General features: G+C 34.1%; 1 pseudogene; it reads left to right on the forward strand.

Annotated features, from left to right (window-relative positions):
* Positions 1-9,846: 9,846 nt before the first annotated feature.
* LOC143639015 (CCR4-NOT transcription complex subunit 8 pseudogene) lies at positions 9,847-11,134 on the forward strand (annotated as a pseudogene).
* Positions 11,135-15,375: the final 4,241 nt, after the last annotated feature.

Raw genomic sequence — 15,375 nt, forward strand, 5'->3', positions numbered from 1 at the left:
AGAGAGAGAGAGAAATCTTTTTTTTTTTTTTTTTTTTTTTTTTGTAGATGGATACAACACAATGCCTTTATTTTTATGTGGTGCTGAGAATCGAACCTGGTGATAAGCGAGCACTCTACGGCTGAACCACAATCCCAGCCCTTTAACCACATTTCAATTGACCACATTTCAATTTATAAGTGGCGAGAGATAGTGATCTAGCTTCATTCTGCAGGTTGATGTCTAATTTTCCCAGCATCATTTAGACTATTCATCTTTCAATGCATGCTCTTAGCACCTTTGTAAAAAATCAGTTGGCTGTAGATGCATGGGCTCTTTATTAGTCTAAGAATTGCATTTTTCTGTGTGGGTGTTTTTATGCCAATAATATTCTATTTTGCTTATTATAAACTTGCAGTAGGCTTTGAAATTAGGTAACATAATATGTCTTGCTTTGTTATTTTCCCTCAAAATTGCTTTGGCTATTTAGGATTTTTGGAAGTCTTTAATTTTTTTTTAATTATGGTAAGAATGTCATTGGCTTTTGTTAGGATTGCATTGAATCTGTAAATAAATTTAAGTAGTATGAACATTTTAACAATATGATTGATTTTAATCCATGATTGTGAAATGTCTTTCTACTTTTTTTATATTCTGTTCAACTTCTTTCATCAGTGTTTCATAATATTCATTGTAGATACAGTTCACATTTTGTTTAAATTTGTTCCTAGGTATTTTGTAGGTAATATAAATTGTGTTACTTTCTTAATTTCTATTTCAGATCATTTGTTATTGTCATATAGCAGCACTATTGTTTTTTGCATGTTGATTTCCTATCCTGAAACTTTATTGAATCATTTATTAACAGTATCCTGATGAGTTTTTAATTTTTGTACTATTTGACAATTCAAATACATCTTTTCAAATTTGGATGTGTTTACTTCTTTCTTTTACCTGATCACTCTAGCTAGGACTTCCAGAATTATGTTTAATAAATATGGTGATAGTGGACACCCTTGTCTTGTTCCAGATCTTAGAAAGAAAATTTCAGCTTTTCCCTAATCAATATAAAATTAGCTGTTAGCTTGTTATAAATGGTCTTTATTATTTTGCAGCATATTAGCTCTATATCTAATTCGTTATGTTGAATTTTATCAAATGGTGTTTCTGCATGTATTGAGATGATCATATGGTTTTGTACTTCATTCTGTTGATTTGATGTATCGTGTTTACTGCTTTATATATGATGAACCATCCTTGAATCTCTAGGATGCATTCCAATTGATCATGGTGAATAATATTTTTAATATGCTTGTGTATTCAGTTTTCTAGTATTTTGTTGAGGATATTTGCATTCTTGTTAATCAAAGACATTAGCCTATAAATTTCTTTTGAGTTTTGTGCTTTTCTTGTTCTGGTATCAAGGCAGTATTGTCCAATAGAACGTGCTTTTAAGTGTTGCTTCTTCTTTTATTTTTTTGCAGTAACTTACAGAGAATTTTTATTTTTTCTTCTTTAATTTTTTTTAATTGAGTAGTTAAGCCATCTAGTCATGGTTTTAATTTTTTTTGAAAGGAGACATTTTATTTCTGAGCCAAAATAAAACATTTAATTTTTTATTTTAAAAATTTATTTATTTATTCTAATTTGTTATATATGACAGCATGCATTTCAATACATAATACACATATGCAGCACAATTTTTCATGTCTCTGTTTACAAAATAGAGTCACACTATTTGTGTCTCCATACATGTACATAGGATGAAGATGTCTATCTTATTTTACCATCTTTCCTACCCCCTACCCCCGTCTCTTCCCCTCCCTCCCCTTTGCCCTATCTAAAGTTCTTCTGTTCCTCCCATGCTTCCTTCCCCATCCCCATTATGGATCAGCAACCTTATATCAGAGAAAACATTTAGCATTTGGGTTTTTTTGGGGATTAGTTTACTTCACTTAGCATACTATTCTCCAACTCCATCCATTTACCTGCAAATGCCATGATTTTATTCTCTTTTTATGCCGAGTAACATTTCATTTTGTATATATAACAGTTTCTTTATCCATTCATCTACTGACAGAAATCTAGGTTGGTTGCACAATTTAGCTATTGAGATGCTATAAACATTGATTTGGCTTTGCCACTGTAGTATACTGATTTTTAGTGCTTTGGGTATAAATCAAGGAGTGGGATAGCTGGGTCAAATGGTGGTTCAAAGTTTTCCAAGGAATCTCCATACTGCTTTCCATATTGGTTGCACAAATTTGCAGTCCCACAAGCAATGTATGAGTGTGCCTTTCGCCCGAAACCTGGCCAACACTTATTGTTGTTTGTATTCTTAATAGCTGCCATTCCAAATGGAGTGAGTGGAAATCTTGAGAGTAGTTTTGAATGCATTTCTCTAATTACTAGAGATGTTGAACATTTTGTCATATATTTTTGATTGATTGTGTGTCATTTTCTGAGAAGTGTGTTTTCAGTTTCTTGGCCCATTTATTGATTGGGTTATTATTATTTTTGGGGTGTTAAGAGTTTTGATTCTTTATATAGCCTAGAGATTCATGCTCTATGTGATTTGCATGTGGCAAAAATTTGCTCCCATTCTGTAGGCTCTCTGTTTACCTCACTCATTGTTTCTTTTGCTGAGAAGACTCTTTGTAGTTTGAATCCATCTCATTTATTGATCTTTGATTTTATTTCTTGTGTTATAGGAGTTTTATTAAGGAAGTCAGGGCCTAATCCGACATGATGAAGATTTGGGCCTACTTTTTCTCCTATTAGGCACAGGGTTTCTGGATTAGTTCCTAGGTCCTTGATCCACTTTGAGTTGAGTTTTGTGCATCGTGCTGGATAGTGTTTTACTTTCACTTTGTTGCATATGGATTTCCAGTTTTCCCAGCACCATTTGTTGAAGAGGCTTTCCTTTCTCCAATGTATGTTTTTGGAATGTTTGTCAAATATAAGATAACTGCATTTGTATAGGTTAGTCTCTGTGTCCTCTGTTCTGTACCATTGGTCAACAAGTCTATTTTGGTGCCAATACCATGCTGTTTTGTTACTATTGCTCTGTAGTATAGTTTCAGTTCTGGTATAATTATGCCACTAGGTTCACTTTTCTTGCTGAGCATTGCTTTAGCTATTCTGGGCCCCTTATTTTCCAGATGAATTCATGACTGCTTTTTCTATTTCTATAAGGAATTTCATTGGGATTTTGAGTGGGATTGCTTTAAGTTGGTACACTGCTTTTGGTAGTATGGTCATTTTGACACTATTAATTCTGCCTATTCAAGAACAAGGGAGATCTTTCCATCTTCTAACATCTTTTTAAATTTCTTTTTTAGCATTCTGTAATTTTCATTGTGAAGGTTTTCCCCCTGTTTTGTTAAGTTGCTTCCCAAGTACTTTATTTATTTATTTTTTAGGCTATTGTAAATGGGGTAGTTTTCCTAGATTCTCTTTCAGAGGATTTGTCAGTGATGTACAGAAATGTCTTTGACTTATAGGTGTTGATTTTATATCCTGATACTTTGCTGAATTCATTTATTAGTTCTAGAAGTTTTCTGGTGGAATTTTTTGGATCTTCTAGGTATAGAATCATATTGTCAACAGATAGTGATAACTTGAGTTCTTCTTTTCCTGTATGTACCCCTTTAATTTCTTTCATCTGTCTAATTTCTCTGGCTAGAGTTTCAAGAACTATGTCAAATAAAAGTGGTGAAAGAGGGCATCCCTGTCTTATTCCAGGTTTTAGAGGGAATGCTTCCAATTTTTCTCCATTTAGAATGATGTTGGCCTTGGGTTTAGCATATATAGCTTTTACAATGCTGAGGTATGTTCCTACTGTCCTTATTTTTTCTAGTGTTTTGAACATGAAAAGGTGTTGTATTTTGTCAAATGCTTTCTCTGCATCTATTGAAACAATTATGATTCTTATCTTTAAATCTATTGATGTGATAACTTATATCCATTGATTTCTGTACTTGAACCAACCCTGCATCCCTGGGATGAATCCTACTTGATTTTGGTGCACTATTTTTTTTTGATATATTTTGTATTTGATTTTCCAGAATTTTTTTGATAATTTTTTGCATTTATGTTCATTAGAGATATTAGTCTGAAGTTTTCTTTCTTTGATGTGTCTTTGTCTGGTTTTGGAATCAGTGTGATATTGACCTCATAGAATGAGTTTGGAAGTGTTCCCTCTTTTTCTATTTCATGAAATATTTTGAGGAGTATTGGTGTTATTCTTTGAAGGTCTTGTAGCACTCAGCTGTTTATCCATCTAGTCCTGGGTTTTTCTTGGTTGGTAGACATCTAATGGTGGCTTCTATTTCATTGCTTGAAATTGATCAGTTTGACTTGGTAATATCATCCTGATTCAGTTTGGGCAAATCATATGACTCAAGGAATTAGTTGATGCCTTTGATATTTTCTATTTTATTGGAGCACAAATTTTCTAATTTCTCATTATGTTCTGTGTTTCTGTAGTATCTGTTGTGATATTTCCTTTTTCATTATGGATGTTAGCAATTTGAGTTTTCTCTCTCCTTCACTTCATTAGCATGACTAATGGTTTGTCAATTTTATTTTTGTTTTTAAAGAACCAGCTCTTTGTTTTGTCAATTATTTCAATTGTTTCTTTTGTTTCAGTTTCATTGACTTCAGCTCTGATTTCAAGTTTTTCCTATTTTCTACTGTTTTTGGTGTTGATTTGTTCTTCTTTTTCTAGGACTTTGAGATGTAATGTTAGATAAATTATTTGTTGACTTTTTCTGTTTTTAAGTAATGAACTCCATGCAATGATCTTTTCTTTTAGTGGTGTCTTCATAGTGTCCCAGAGATTTCGATATATTGTATCAGTGTTCTCATTTACCTGTAGGATTTTTTTTAATCAGAAAGGAGACATTTTATTAGTGATTCAATCTCACTTCTTGTTATTGTTCTGTTAGAATTTTCTGTTTCTTCATAATTAAATCTTGATGAGATGTATATGTCCTGGAATTTGTCAAGTACATTTAAGTTATCAAATTTTTGGCTTACACTTTTTAAAAATAATATCAATTATCATTTATATTTCTGTAATATCAGTTGCAATGTCTCGTAGTCTTTTTTTAAGGTTTTAATTTTTCTTTGTTGCTATAGCTAAGGGTTTGTCTATTTTGTTTATCTTTTCCAAGTACTAGTTCTTTCTTTTATTCATTTTCTTTATTGCCTTTTTAGGCTTTGTTTCATTTAATTCTCCTGTGATCTTTATTGTTTCTTTCCTTATAATAATTATGCTTTTTGTAAGTAGACATTGATTGCCATAATATCCCCTTTTTGGCATGTGGTGTTTCCGTTTTTATTGGTGTTAAAAACTTAAAATTTCTTCCTTGATCCATAGAGTGTTCAGGAGGATACCATGGAATTTTCATGTACTTGTATATTTCAATTTTTGTTTTTATTGAATTCCAGTTTTATTTCATTGTGATTGGAAAAGATGTTCAATATGATTTCAGTTTTTAAAATTTTTTTGAGTCTTGCTTGGTAGCCAATCACAAGATCTTTCTTAGGGGATGTTCCATGTGCTTATGAGAAAATGTGAATTCTGCAGCAGTTGGATGAAATATTTTGTATATATGTGTTAAGTTCAATTGTTTTAGGGTACAATTTAACTCTTTTGTTTCTTTGTTGATCTTCTGTCTGAATTGGACACCCCACTTGTCTTTTTTCTTTTGCAGCTTTCTGAAACTTCTCTTTGCCTTTTACCTTTGAGAGTTTCATTGTACTACACATTGTGGTAGGCTTGGTTCAACTAAATCTGACTGGTGTACTTTGGTCTTTTTGTACCCTCTAATTTATATCCTTCTCTAGATTTTAGAAGCTTTCTGCTACTCTTTTGCACAACTTTTCTACTCCATTAGAATTCTCAAGTCACTTTTAAAACTCCAAAAAATTTCCTATTGCCCCAAGGTTTCTCTGAGCTTTCTTTGTTCCTTTTTATTCTTTGTTTTCTCTTTTTCCCCCTTGGATAGTGTGTTTTCAAATATCTTGTCTTTGAGTTCAGAAATATTTATTCTGTTTGATCTATCCTGCTACTGATACATTCAATCATGTTTTTAATTTTATTGAGCATATTTTTCAGCTCAAGAACTTTTGTTTAAATGTTTTAGATGTTTCCCTCTTTTTGTTGTTTCTCAAATAGCACAATGAATATTTTCTCTGGTTTCTTCAAGCTCATTCAGTTTCCTTAACAAGGTTGTTTTAAATTCTATATCAGAAGTTTTTATGTTGATTACTTTCTGTCTCATTTCTTGCACATTATTCTGAGTGTTAAGTGAGGTCATGATTTTCTGAAAGCTCTTGATGCTTGTTGGAATGCAACACCATTGATAGATCAGGTGTGACTTCTAGTTGTTTTAGTCTGGTTTTGTTTGTGTCTGTCTTTCCAAAAATTTAAGCTAACTGCTTATTTTGAATCTGTAGTCATTTCTACTATTTCAGCACTGGATGATGCCCAGGTCCAAGTTTACCCAGAGTCCGTTGTTGGTGTTTTTCCACTCTTTTATCACTAGAGGGCAATCCATACATAGGTTTATTCTAAATCTATACTTGGTGTGTTTAATAGAAAGAAACAGGAAAATATACAAAAGAATGTAGTCTGCCTCTTCACAGGTCTCACTCTGGGACCAGGGCAGATCCAGACAAGTAAAAAATGTCAAGCACTATAGGATTTTGCTTACCTCTGGGGAAAATTACCATAGATGGACAAGTCTCAGGCTTGTATGTCATATCTGTGGCCAATGAGTCAGTCAAACTGTCATATTCTGTTAGGGTACAATTAGGGCTCTGTTAGAGCCAACAGCCTGATGAAATAAGTGGAGCACTGGTATAGATCCAGAGTTCACACTTCTATGGTCTGCCTACTTCTAAGATGGACTAGTGGCCCAAGACCACTGCACTCAGCCATAGGTGATACTGAAAGGAATAAATGTCCAACAGATTAAAGTTACCTGTCTTCTGCCGGCATGAGGTCCATTTCAGAGGCTCCATCTGCACACAGGCCTTAGGATGGGGACCATTAGGATCTTCTCAGTATTAAGTTTCAGCAGCCCATCACTAATTTCCACAGCACAATCCTACACTTATTGTTCTATCCCTAGTTAACAGGGTCTTGTTCCACTCTGTGCTGCCTGGCATTGGTGTAATGTCTGTGAAGGCAGTCTCTTGGCCTACTAGGCTGTCATTAAACTTGGTCACACCTGAGTCTCACAGCCCCCGGAAACTGTATAATCTTGAGGGCATATATAGGCCTACACTATAGCTGGTGATTAAAAGATAAAACTGTTTCACTGTAATAATTGTTTCTCTCTGGTGCCAGGAAAGCTCTAGAGCTCCATTCTTGAGAAATGACTTGGTTATAGCTATGCTGCATAAAGATGGGGGATGAATTGCAAAGACAGATCCTTGGCAGACAAGGCTTATACTAAGCTGCATTGTACCTGAGGTCATATCTGTAGGGACTTGCATAGTTTCAGGGTTGTGGGATTTATGCCTAAGTATCACTCCAAAGCTGGCCATGATGGAGTCCCAAACTTTAGTCTATCCCACTGTGATCTCTGGCCTGTGTTGAAAAAATATATGAAAATGTTCAACATCTCTAGCAATTAGAGAAGTGTAAACTAAAACTACACTGAGATTTTATCTCACTCCAGTCAGAATGGAAATTTTAGAGAATACAAGGAACAATAAATGTTGGTGAAGATGTGGGGAGAAAGGCACACTCATGCATTGCTGGTGGGATGGCAAATTGGTGTAACCTTTATGGAAAGCAGTATGGAGATTCCTTAGAAAACATGGAATGGAACCACCATTTGATCCAGTTATTTCACTCCTCTGTCTATATCCAAAGGTCTAAAAATCAGCATATTACAGTGACGCAGCCACATTGATGTTTATAGCAGATTAATTCATAATAATCTAGCTATGGAATCAACCTGGGTGTCCTTCAATGGATGAATGGATAAAGAAAATGGTTAACTTTTAAGTTACCATTGTTAATGGTAATTACTCTCACCTCTCAATTGGTAATGGTGGTTGAACATAGTACATTGATTGTGGAAATTTGATGCTTTGAGACCAAGATGTAGTACCAACTTAGGGTAAATTGTAAAGAGAAAACTGATCACTGAAAGACATTTACATAATGAAAGAAGACTCCATCACAACAGAGGGTAAACAAAAAACTTTCAAAAAGATAATGAAATAAGCCAATATAACACCTTCAAATATTTGTTATTCCCCATAGTACTTGAATCTACAGATAAAAAATGTATAAAATCCTTGACAAGTAATTAAAAAGTTGATCATTAAAATGACTAACAAATGAAAAGATCAGGGAATGAACTATTGGAGAAAACACAGGATAAGGAGAAGTATTTTAATAAAGAAATGGGGATATTGAAAAAGTACCAAATAGAAAACTTGGAAATGAAAGATTTAATACATCAAATGAAAAATTCAGTTGAAAATCCATATAATAGATTAGACAAAGTGAAAGATAGAACTTGAGAGCTTGAAGACAAGGTGGCTGGCCTTGAACATTCAGACATTATTGAAGATAAAAACTGACTGTTGTTGGAGTATTGAATAACAATTTTCAGGCTTATAGGCTTAGAAGAAGGTGTGAGATATATGCTGATAGCATTGATAACCTACTCAATGAAAAAAATAGCAGAAAATATTGCAAACCTTGGGAATGAGAAGGACATACACAAAATGGAGGCTTCTATAACTCCAAATAGTAAAGACCTGAAAAGAACTTCTCTATGAAACATTGTTATTATTTAGTTATAATGTATCCCCCCAAAGCTTACATGTGACACAATGCAAGAATTTTAAGAGAAGAAATCGTTAGATTAGGAGAGGTGATAATGAATCAGTGGATCAATTCCGCTGATATGAATTAACTGGGCAGTAACTGTAGGCAGGTAGAATGTGGCTAGAATAAGTATTTACTTGGGGTGTGGCTTTGGGGTTTATATTTTGTCCTTGGGGAGCACAGTTCCTTTTCTGCTTCCTGGTTGGCATGCCCTGAGCTGCTTTTTTTCTGTCATGTCTTTCTGCCATGTAATTCTGCCTCACCTCTGGTTGAGAGTTAGGGAATCAGCTGATTATGGACTAAAGCTCTGAAACCATGAGCCAAAATAAACTTTTCCTCTTTTAAGTTGTTCATGTTGTATCTTATGGTTACATTGTTGAAAAGTGATAAAAACACACATTATAATCAAAATACCAAAATTACAGATTGAAAGAATTTTAAAGAAAGAGAGAAATGATGGGCTACATTTGGAGGAAAATATCAAATGAAAAATAACATCAGATTTTTCAGGAGAAACACTAAAATCCAGGAGTACTTGGTATAAATTGTTTCAAACCCTGGAAGAAAATGACTGCCCAAATTGCTATATCCAGCAAAGCGATTCTTCCAAATGAAAGAAGAAATAATAATAAAAATTCCAAAATAAGCATTAGTTGAGGAATCAGAAATATATGATTCCTAAGCCAAAATTGCAGAAGATAATTAAAGAAATCCTATAAGCAGAACAGGAAGATAATAACAACCAAGAAAACTCAGTAAACTATAAACATTTTAGAATACTATATAATTAAATGAGAATTTGTATAAAATAGAACACCGGAAATCAATCAAAATGGCAGAAAATAATAAAAACCTTTCTATAATAACAATGAATGCTAATAGTCTCAAAACTCCAATTGAAAGTCAATTGGGAGAGGGAGGAGAGCGCAGGGTTAGGGCTTGCTGCCGCTGCCGCTACTTCTGCTGGGGTTTGCCGCCCGCCGCCAGCCCGCGCTTAGCAGGCACTGACAGGATCAGATCAAACATTGGATTACTTTCTCACATAGTTAGCTAAAAGTGACTTCTCAGGTTTCTTCAGGATGCCTGCAGCACTTGTGGAGAATAGCCAGGTTATCTGTGAAGTCTGGGCCAACAATCTAGAAGAAGAGATGAGGAAGATCCGAGAAATTATGCTCAGTTACAGTTACATTGCAATGGACACAGAATTTCCCGGTGTTGTGGTCCGACCAATTGGTGAATTTCGTAGTTCCATAGATTACCAGTATCAGCTTCTGCGGTGCAATGTTGACCTTTTAAAAATTATCCAGCTGGGCCTTACATTCACAAATGAGAAGGGAGAATATCCTTCTGGAATTAATACTTGGCAGTTCAATTTCAAATTCAATCTTACAGAGGACATGTACTCTCAGGATTCCATAGACCTCCTTGCTAATTCAGGACTAAAGTTTCAGAAGCATAAAGAGGAAGGGATTGACACGCTGCACTTTGCGGAGCTGCTTATGACATCAGGAGTGGTTCTCTGTGACAATGTCAAATGGCTTTCATTTCACAGTGGCTATGATTTTGGCTACATGGTAAAGTTGCTTACAGATTCTCGTTTGCCAGAAGAAGAACATGAATTCTTTCATATTTTGAATCTTTTCTTTCCATCTATTTATGATGTGAAATACCTGATGAAGAGTTGCAAAAATCTTAAGGGAGGTCTTCAGGATGTTGCTGATCAGTTGGATTTGCAGAGAATTGGAAGGCAGCACCAGGCAGGCTCAGACTCACTACTGACGGGAATGGCATTCTTCAGGATGAAACAGTTGTTTTTTGAGGACAGTATTGATGATGCCAAGTACTGTGGCCGGCTCTGTGGCCTAGGCACGGGAGTGGCCCAGAAACAGAATGAGGATGTGGACTCTGCCCAGGAGAAGATGAGCATCCTGGCGATTATCAACAACATGCAGCAGTGATGGTGGCAGGTTCTGCTGGGTGGGCCCGATCCCAGAGTGGTGCTTCCTGTGCTGACTGTGTACTCATCTTCCTCAAGAGAGAACACTTTTGAGCAAACTGTACCTGCCATCTGCATCGAGCAGAAAGACTTGTTTTACTGAAGACAGAAGATGTCTTTATTTTAGACCCAGAAGAGGGGAATTTGCTCTGAATTTGTAAACAAGTCTTCCCTGCTCCTCATCCCCACGCCTCTCCTCTCCAGTTGCCTCTTACCACCAGCATCCAGGGCTCATTTGACACCTTTTAAAATATCCAGGACAGGTCTGAAACAAACTAGTAAAATGTATATAACTCTTACCTGTTGTCATTCTTTTTATTTTAAATTTGTTGCTGATCTCTAATGAAAGATTCTTGCTATGGTTCTCAGCTGAGCTGAGCGCTTCCAGGGAAAATGGTACAATATGGTGTTCTTGGGAAATGGGTTATACATTTTGAGGTTTTTCCCTTTCCTTATTTGACCCTTCTTGAGGACATTTACTTTCCTCATACTTTGGTAGTCCTTTATGTACTGTGAAAATGAATTGTCCACTGCTGAAATTTGAAGACAATTTTACATCATCTGTCTACCCTTCATTCATGATCAACTCCAGGATGGATATTAAGTTGACCACTAAAGTACCTTGAAGTCTGTTCCACTGTGTCACTGAGATTTGGTATCACTCAGGCATCATCTGAGGTCATATAATGAATTTGATCCTGAAGGAAATGAGTAAGTTCAGATTTTAGGGTCTTATGCATATTGTATTTTTAATAATGTGCTTTCAGATGGTTGTTTGTATTCTCCCACCTCTTCTCCATTTTCCCTGTTTAACTTTCAGCAAACTTCAGCAATTAGATGGATTAATAAATACCAGGAATGAGACTCAAGTTACAGTAACTTATAAACAGGACAGTAAAGGAACTTGGTTTAGAGAGATCTCTTGGAGTAATATCCCACAAATGGGGATAGAAAGCTCAGGACTTTTTTTGTTTTGTTTTTAAAACTAATCATTTAAAAAGTACACTGTGATTTTTTGAATGACTACAGAATGGAGTTTTGAAAAACCAAAAACCTCTTTGGAATGGTGGAAATAAAAACCAGTAATTTGCTGAAGTGGATGAATAGTTTTGCATTTTAAAAGCTTATGGAAAACTCAATTTGAAATGATTAAAAAATGTCAAGTATTATAAGCTGGTATTTAAGATGCTTGTAAATATTATTTATGTTTTTAATTTTGTAAAATAAAGATTTTTTTAACCACTGGGAAAAAAAAAAGAAAGTCAATTGGCAGGGCTGGAGTTATGGCTCAGTGGTAGAGCACTTGCTTTGCATGTGTAAGGCACTGGGTTGATTCTCAGCACTGCATATAAATAAATTAATAAAATAAAGGTCCATCACCAACTTAAAAAAATAAAAAAATAGATTGGCAGATTGGATTAAAAATCAACCCCAAATATATTTTGCCTGTATGATAAACTTCTTAGGAAAAGAGAGTCACAGCAGGAAGTGAAAGAATGGAAACTGTTATCCCATGCAAATTGAATCTAAAAGCAAACAGGTATAGTTACTCTTCCATTTTAAAAAGCAGAATTCAAGCCAAATTAATGAGAAGAGAAAATTATCATCAATTCATAATTATAAATGGAAAAATTCAGCAAGAAAATAGAGTGATATTAAATATATATATGTCCAAAAATGCTCATTTAATTATACAAGACAAAGCTGCTCAACATAAATGATCAGAGAGATCTCAATTAGTTCATGATTTAAGTATACTTAATAATAAATAGATCATATATACATAAACTCAACAAAGTTACTTCTGACCAAAAACACAATATAAATTAAATTACCTCAACAGACATATATAGAACATTGTTTCTAACAACAGATGAATTTACTTTTCTCAGCTGTTCACGGAATTTTCTCCAAAACACATCATATTTTAGGCCATAGAGCAAGTCTTAGCACATACAATAATACTGATATAATTCTTCACATTTTATCAGATCATAATGGAATTGAATTAGAAAGCAACAGCAAGAAAACCTACAGGAACTGAATAACACATGGAGATTGAACAATACACTTTTGAATGAAGAATGGGTCATTGAATAAATCATGGGAGAAATTCTAAAATTCATAGAATAAATCTGAAATAGAGATAACACATACAAGAATCTCTGGGACTATATGAAGGTGGTTGTAAGGTAAAATTTATAGTGTCTACATAAAAAAGTCACAGAGATTATAAATAAATAAACTAATCATGTGTCACTAGGTTTTAAGAAAACAAAACAAACTAATTCCAAAACCTGTAGAGGAAAGGTAATAACAAACATCAATGTTGTAAAGTCAATAGAGAACAGAAAAATCAATACAAATATCAGTGAAAAATTTTGTTTATTTGAAAAGATAAAAAAGATTGATAAATCTTTAGTCAAACTAACAAAAAAAGAGAAAGTGCAAATTAATAAAACCCAAGACAAAAATGGGGATACTACATAGACATTAATGAAATCTAGAAAATCATTGGGTAAATATGGAAAATTTGTAATCCAATGAATTTTAAAATTTAAAATAAACTTATAATAAATTATGTGATCAAAGTAGTAACAGAAAGCCTCTTGGCTGGCACTGTGGTGCACAACTGCAATCCTAGCATCTCAAGAGGTTTAGACAGGAGGTTGGCAAGTTTAAAGCCAAACTCAGAAACTTAGCGAGGTTCTGGGGAACTTAGTGAGACCCTGGGAAAACTTAGTGAGACCCTGTCTCAAAATAAAAAGTAAAACAGGCTGGGGATGTGGCTCAGTTGTTAAGTGCCCCTGCGTTCAATCTTTGATATCAAAACAAACAAACATACAAACAAAAATTCTTCCCAGCAATGAAAAGCCCATGTCTGTATTGATTACAAGCTGAATTTTGCCAGATCTTTAAAGAAGATGTAGAACCAGTGCTATTCAAATTATTCCATGAAATTAAAAGGGAGAAATGATTCCAATCTCAGTCTATGAATCCAGTATCACCCTGATACCAAACACAGTAAATCAAAGAAAGAATATTAGGGATCAATGTTATTGAACATAGATGCAAAAATTATTAATAAAATACTTGAACTGAATTTTACATCACACCAAAAAGATCATTCCAGTGATGCAAGACTAGTTTAATATATGAAAATGAGTAAACATAAAATATCTGATAAATAGAACTAAGGACAGAATCACATGATCATTTAAATAAAAGAAGAAAAGACTTCAACTAATTCAGTATCCACTTATGTTAAAAACATTGATGAGTAGATAAAGAATACTTGCTATATATACACAATCTTAAAGAGGAATGGAATTATGGCATTTGCTGGTAAATGAATAAAACTGGAAAATATCATGTTAAGTGAAATAAGCAAGAACCTGAATGTAAAGGGTTGGATGTTTTCTCTCATATGTGGAAGCTATAACAAACCAAGGATTATAGGAAAAAAAGTGAGGAGTGGGTGTGGAAGCATCTGATGAAATAAGAAGAGCGATCAAATAGTAGAGGAATGGAATTGAGGTGCAGGGGAGAGGTATGGGAAAAAGGACGAATGGTGAAATGAATCTGATGAAACTTTCTTAGATAGATATGAGTATACAACAGTGAATTTTACCTTTAAGTATATCCATAATGCATTAACTAAAAAACATAAATAAATAGAAAAAAATTCAGCAGAATAGAAGAAAGAAAATATGGGAGGAAGGATGGGTGGCAAAGAGGAAGTACTGGGGATTAAATCAGAGCAAATAGTATTCTATACTTCTATATTTATGTCAAAATGAATGCCAGTATTATGTATGGCTATAATGTGTTAATAAAAATAGATCACTGATGAAACTAGATGTAGAAGGATACTACCTCAACATCATAAAGAGGATAAACTGAAAACATTTCCTCTAAAATCAGAAACAAGACTTGGATTTCATTCTCACCCCCCCTATTTAATACTTTACTTGGAATTTCAGTCAGCACTATTAGATAAGAGAAAGAAAAATGCTGAGTAGAATGTGAACTACAAGGAACTCTTATACACTATTGCTGGGAATGTAAATCTATACCACTAGGACAGAAATAAATATGAGGATTCCTTGAAATCTAGGAATGGAACAAACAAGTGATACAGCTATACCACTCATTGGTAATTGCCCCAAAGAAATGGAAGCACCATTCTATAGAAATGTATGTATATCCACGTTTATGGCAGCATGAATTAGAATAACCAAGTTATAGAACACGATGAATGGATAAAAATATGGTGTATATATACAGTGGAATTTTATTCAGCCATAAAGATGAATGAAATCATGTCATTTGCAGTAACCTGAACGGTAAAATATTAAGTGAAATAAGCCAAACCCAGAAAGTCAAATGTTTCATGTTTTCTCTCATATGTGAAAGCTAGAAAGAAAGAAGGAAAAAAATGTTCTCTTGAAAATAGTAGGGACACCAGTAGAGCACTGGAAGAAGATTTAGGTGTAGGTACTTGAGAATTAAATTGATCAAATATTGTTTTGTTCAAATT

This window comes from Callospermophilus lateralis, chromosome X, assembly GCF_048772815.1.
Source record: "Callospermophilus lateralis isolate mCalLat2 chromosome X, mCalLat2.hap1, whole genome shotgun sequence".
Classification (NCBI taxonomy): Eukaryota; Metazoa; Chordata; class Mammalia; order Rodentia; family Sciuridae; genus Callospermophilus; species Callospermophilus lateralis.